We start from the raw sequence: 6,933 nt of genomic DNA, 5'->3' as shown, positions 1-6,933 counted from the left end.
GGGTGTTCAATGGAGAAGCTTCTTTTTAACCTTTTCCTCTGTGATAAGATAATTACTGTCTGGTGCAATTGCCACTAATATAAATATTCACTGATTGCAAACTGTGGCCTAAAGGCTGTTACTGATAAAAGCTTCTCTGTGACCCTGTGGGGGTGCCATTGCTCATTTCTAAACAAATAAGGCCTCATCAACCAAAGAACCATCAGTGTTTCCATATCCAGAAAATTTAAATAAAATTAGGAGATAATTTCTGATGAAGCATCATGAATCTATTTTACTAAATCAAATATTCAGTAATGTTTCTTACTTTTTATTTAAAATAGACCAGAATCATCATCCATGAGAATATGAATCTGTGCTAGAATAATTATCCTGTAACATTTTCATAAATTATTTTGAAAATGTAATGCACAGTCTTCTCTCTAGGCAGTATTTCTAACTATCTATATTGTGTAAGGAAGTATTTCCTTACTTGGAGTAGTGAAATCAATTAGCATATTCTTAATACACTACTCAACAAAATATTGATGATAAATACCAACAGATGTTACATGTATGCTTCATCAATTCAGTGCTGAGAAATGTTAAAGATTTTGACCCTTAGAGGGTTCACAGTTCTTTTGAATCAATAGAGATAAAAGTTTGTCCAATTTTGGATGTTATGCAGTATACTAACTTCCCACTCAAATTCCTTGAGCATTGGTAGTTCATGTATGTTGGGACTTACATTCCGCTGAGAATTAGAATATGTGATTAAAGCTCCCCATTATGAATCCCATGATAATGGATAACAAAATGTGTACTGTAATGGAGCCCAGGTGCTGAGAAAGAATATTTTAAAATGAAAATATTTTTTGTTTGTTGATTTCTTGGTACAGAATACATGTTCCAAAGGAAGCACCACTGTTTTTCATATTCATGAGTAAATGATATACAGAATTGAATGCCAGTATAGTTCCTTTGTGAAGATTAGGTTAAAAGGGGCTTAATAAGATATTATTTAGTACATGAAAATATTAAAATTTCCTTATCCGTCAAATCCTCCTGAATGGGACTTTTGCAGCTACTACTGCAAATTTAGCAAACTCAGCATCCCCCCATGCCTCTACTCTCTGAACTTAAAATTTGGCCTCATTTGGAAGGCACAACTTTTCCTGCCATCCTCTTATATGTTGTGGTTCTCTTCTCATAGCGTAGTATGAGGAGAGATTGAGTTACTGCCCCTGCTGGCCTCTGCTCATTTTGAATAAAACATCCCTTTATTTTCCTGTAATAATAATAAAAAAAAATCCAGCAAACAAACCAACAACTCTCTGTTTGGGATGGGATCCATGCCATTCATGTAAATTTTTCCCCACACATCAATAATTTGTGTCTGCTGATCTCCCAAAAATTATTTTAAAATTTAGAACTTGATTCAATTTTCCTCTCCATCCATTCCTTGCTGTCATGGATAATAATTTCAATATCATGGCCTCTCAGTTGCTTGACCAATTCATTTCTGATTATCTTCCCTTCTATTGCACCTCTGTTGCTCCCCTTTCTGGAAAATCATAGAATTGATCGTTGTCAGTATTTCTAATTGCTCCATTGAAAACTCAATAACTCAAGGACTTCATTCCTTGACTGCTCTCACTCCTTTAAGATTGCTTATTCTTCTATCTGATTGTGGCTCACACTAAACTCACTCATTTGACTTTCTATCCTTGACAAGACAAATCAGCACCATTAATGAGCCTTCTCTTTTCTTCATGTTTCGTCCACACCAGTTTTCACAATCTGTACTTTCAGTAACACCATAGATCTTATTTGTGTATTACACCAATCTGGTGCAAAAGCAACCCTGGGTGGACCCAGTAATTGCTTTGTGTGTGCCTATACCCAACTGTTACCTATTCAGAGAGAAAGTCATGTAACAGAACACATTAGTTTCATAAAAACTCAAAACAAATCAAACTCTACACAGAAAATTTAGTCTATATTTTTTCTAGCCATTAGCTACAGTTCCCAAAAAATATATTTCCAATTCTACTGCCCCACTTCTTTCTTCAAACCTCTAACTCTTTCCCCATGCCTGCTAACTCTTCCATTTCCTGTATCCTCACTCTTAAATGATTTTTTTACTCCATAACGTAAAATCTCACTGATTACCGAAAATATAAAATTAAATAAATTTTTACCATCTTCTCCTTCCTCTGAAAAGCTATATAATTTTTGTTAGTGCTATTAAATAACACAGGATATTGTCTCTTTCAAGTGGCATGAGTAAGTTAACACATTCTTTTAAGTGGATGAAATGTTTCTTCATTCTTTTGTGTCCTTCACATCTCTCTCAGGCATTTTTTATTTATTAATACATATTTTTCTTTTTCATTTTCTCAATCTTTCCTTGTATATTCTTACAATTTTTGTACATTCCCAGGAAGCTTTCCTTAAAACCAAATAATAATAATAATGATAATAATAATAATAAGGAGGAGGAGGTGGAGGAGAAGGAGTAGAGGAATAGGAGGAGGAAGAAAGAAGGAGGAGGAGGAGGAGAAGGAGGGGGAGGAAGAAGATGGAAATGGAAAAAATAAAAGCACAGCTTCATATTCTTTGCCAACTACTAGTCATACCCTGCTTTTCTTGACACTCAGATTTGAAAGTATGATCCTACCCACTGCCTTGATTTTCTTTCATTTCTCAATCCACTGCAATCTCACTACCTTATCACTCCTTTGTGATTCATGGTAAGGATATCTCTAAATTCAATAGACATTTGTTATAAAACTTTTAGTTCTTCACCAAAATTCATATATTTTTCCTTCTTGAGCACATAGCTTCTCTCATAGAATTTAGATGTGGGTAGTTAACAGTTGTAGGTTATAAGATTTAAGTTGATGGTCATTTATGAGCCAACAATTTTAAGAAGGTTTGTTTCTCCATGCTGTTTTGTTTTCCTTTCTGCTGTCTGGGCATAGACAAAGATGAGAGACATTGGGGATAATGGGGGAAAAAATGAGAGAAACAACATCTCTGAGTCATCACATGGGGGAGATTATCCCATCAACTAGGACTGTACATTAGTTAATATAGGATAAATGAGAAACACACTTTTATTCTGTTTGAAATACACATTTTTGTGTCAAATTTTCTATAGCCTAGGCAACCCTAACAAATGAAATAATTTCTTTGCTCTAAATATCTTATCCTTATTATACGTGGCATTAGCATTCAACAATGATTTGACTTCCTTCATTTCTTTGCCTTTCAGTATTAACCACCACTGATATTGGTCCTAGCTCACTGTCTGGTTTTCTTCGCAGACTTTTCTACAATGTTATTAAGTATTACTATTTTTCAAAGCTTAGGTGAGGAACTGCTCTCTTCTTAATCTATTTCCTGAAACAAAGATTTCAATTACCACTTCTATGTAAAATCAGCGTCATATGATTTCCAGACACATATATCCAACTTATTACTTCATACCTTTACCATAGCTTCACAAGGTCGTGTCCAAATCATCTTGCAAATATTGAAATTTTGATCAGTGCCCATTTCTCATTTATTCCCAAATATTGAGGAAGACCTTGAAATTGTTACAAAAAGACTATCCTTCTGTGATTTCTGGGAATCCTATGAAATCATGTTGCCTTTCATTATCTTTAAGTTATTCCCAACTCTCTAAGTAGTAGATTACTAATAGCAATCCACATTAGTCTTGTCGAAAGAATTGCAACTAAACTTTGTCTGGAAGAGTCAACTGATTTCCATCCCCCGTTGTGAAAGAGGCCACCTTTACAACTACTAACAAATTTACCTCAGCATTCCTGATTGCCTATATATTTGGCTAAGTTTTTTTGAATGAACTGTATCTTCTCAATGAGTAAAATAAAATTAACCAGGCTATACTGTTATAGTTTTGGCATTGTGTCAATTTAAATTTGTTTGAATATCATGATTATACTTTAAAAAAATATTAGTTTAGTAAAAGTTATCATCCATTAGATTGTGCAAAGTAGAAATAAAAATGCCTTGATATACTAGTCCTCAGTTTTATCAATTCTAATCCAAATCCTATTTCACTTCTTAAATATTAAATTATTTTAGTGCAATGTACTCCTCATTGTTGTCCCCTTAATCAAAATGATCATTCTCTTCCCCCAGGGCTACTGTAGTAAGTATCTCACACCAGTTCCCATCCTGCTCTAAATTGTTCTATGCACTGTACACAGAGAAAACTCACTTTAAAATCCAATCATGTCATTCACACATCTTTATTTTCAATTTTTTTTAAACGTTTTTTATTTATTTTTGGGACAGAGACAGAGCATGAACGGGGGAGGGGCAGAGAGAGAGGGAGACACAGAATCAGAAACAGGCTCCAGGCTCCGAGCCATCAAGCCCAGAGCCTGACGCGGGGCTCGAACTCACGGACCGCGAGATCGTGACCTGGCTGAAGTCGGACGCTTAACCGACTGCGCCACCCAGGCGCCCCATGCACATCTTTATTTTAAAAGTAAAATAATAAAAAAAAAAGCTGTTAGAATAAAACCCAAAATGCTTAAAGTCTTATGTTTTCTCTATCCTGCCTACTCTGAGATTTCATCTCTTTCTATACTTCCCACACACTCTCACGTTTGTGTTATGTCAGTTCCAATTTGACATGAATCTTCAAAGTGGATGACCTCTGAAAAACATGGTTCCAATGGTTGGGAATGGTCTTTCCACAAAAGCCTTTCCCAACTGGTTATTTCTTACTCATGACATATAGTAACATATGTCCAAGGTTTTAAATAATGTCTCCCATCATTAGGTTTTTTTTTTTAAATAAAAAGTGTATCTCTGTAGCATGTTGAAAATTCCAATTAAAAAACACATAGAAATAGTGAACTTACTTATCTATAATTCATTTTACTCAGGCCACAAGCCCTCACTTCTACTGAGTCACAGAAAATACTACATAATCTTCCTATTTGTACTAATTTTCTGGTTTTAGAATTAATCATTTCAAGTGGTCACTTGTCAATTTGAGTTTTCAACTCACTAAATTCAAGATTATTCTTTCCCTTTCTCTCTGTGGATAATTTAAGTTCTCAGATAAAGAAAGGGGTTAATATATTATCCTAGAATGTAGATAGGATACACTGACCACATGTGGCTGTTTTTAGCTCATCCCGGGCATTTGTTCTTTGTCAGTAACCAAAGGTGAGGTCTCTGGTCCAACTATAATCTCTCATCACAATGGCCATGCACTATTCATCCTTCTTGTCCTAACTCCCGGGCTACCTTGCTCTCTATCAATTATCTCAGCATTTTTAGGTCCCTATTCTTTTGTAGGAAGGGATTAATGTGTTACTACTTTTCCTGCATCTTTGAGTCCTTCTCCAAATGTATCCGGAGTTTTTAAATATCCACCCTGGTCCCCACCACATATGCATGTGTGCGCACACATGTGCATACACGCACACACACACACACAACCAACTAGGTTTGGGGACACTGGAAGGGGACAGATATGGGGGCTTTTCTTCAGGCATCTACTTCTCAAGAAATCCCAATTATGCTTCTATCAATATGCCATGACCTTCTTGATCTGTACCTTAAATTTCTAAAAGCAGTTGAGACAAAATTACAATTTGATATTTTATTTTTTTAATGTTTATTTACTTTTGACAGAGAGACAGAGACAGAGCATGAGCGGGGGAGGGGCAGAGAGAGAAGGAGACACAGAATCCAAAGCAGGCTCCAGGCTCTGAGCTGTCAGCACAGAGCCCGATGCGGGGCTCGAACTCAAGGACCGTGAGATCATGACCTGAGCCAAAGTCGGACGCTCAACTGACTGAGCCCCTCGGGCGCCCCTACAATTTTATATTTTAATTTAATACTTAGAGACTGGGTATTTTCAGGCAGGTAATTAAATTTATTCTTACCTCTACTTGATCGAATGTGGGTTGTCATTGGAATCTTAATTCTCGAATATATATATTCACTTTGTCTGAAATTTTCAGTCTAGTATCTTCCTCTACCTATAGGTTATATATTAAGCTCTATCAATATAACTCTTATATACTATTTTGCTCAAATATTGCACTTTCATAATTACCTGACTTTGAGAAAACATTCTATTTCTGGTTCACCCAATTATATGTGCAAACTTCCAACTTTTTAGGTTACTAATATAATGCTAAGTAAGAATCAGAGTACATGTGTTTGCACACTCACAGGCACACATACATGCATGCATGTACATGTATGTGCCTAATCCTGAATAGAAAACATTTCTTTTTATTTCTTAAGTTCTAACTATTCAAATATTTTCAAGATCAGTAAAACCAAAATGTTATTTCGAATACAAATAAAAGATTATTCTCAAAATAAATGGAAAAAGCAGCATGATTGCTTTAGATACAATCTGTTTAGACTTTTAGGTTTCCTATTCTGCATGATTCTATGTCAGGAAATGATCATATGAATTTTAAATGCAAAACCGCATATTGAAAATAAGGTTTTAATTAATGGAACATTATTAATAGACTTCCTTTATCTTCAGAATGTTTTATTTGTTTCTTTAATGCCTTTTTTTTCGTAATTATATGGAGAAAATTTAACAATCTGGTAAAATTTATCTGTAATGCACAGAATTGTGCTTCCCTCCAAAAAAATTCCATATGCTAAAGCCCAAACCCCTAATGTGACTGTTTTTAGAGATAGGGCCTTCAGGGAGGCAATAAAGGTTAAATGATGCTATGTAGGTGGAGCCGTAAGGCAATACAACTGGTGTTCTCATAAGACGAGTTGCCAGATGTGTTCATGCACAGACGAAAAGCAATGTGAGTACATAGGAAGAAGGTGACAACCTGCCAGGAACAGAGGCTAACAAGAGGCCAACTTTGCTGCAACCTTGACTTTAGACATCCAGCTTCTAGAATTGTGAAAAAAAATGAATTT

This window comes from Prionailurus bengalensis, chromosome A1 (assembly GCF_016509475.1).
Source record: "Prionailurus bengalensis isolate Pbe53 chromosome A1, Fcat_Pben_1.1_paternal_pri, whole genome shotgun sequence".
NCBI lineage: Eukaryota > Metazoa > Chordata > Mammalia > Carnivora > Felidae > Prionailurus > Prionailurus bengalensis.
The sequence above is the reverse complement of the archived record's forward strand: the minus strand, read 5'-3'. Positions refer to the sequence as shown.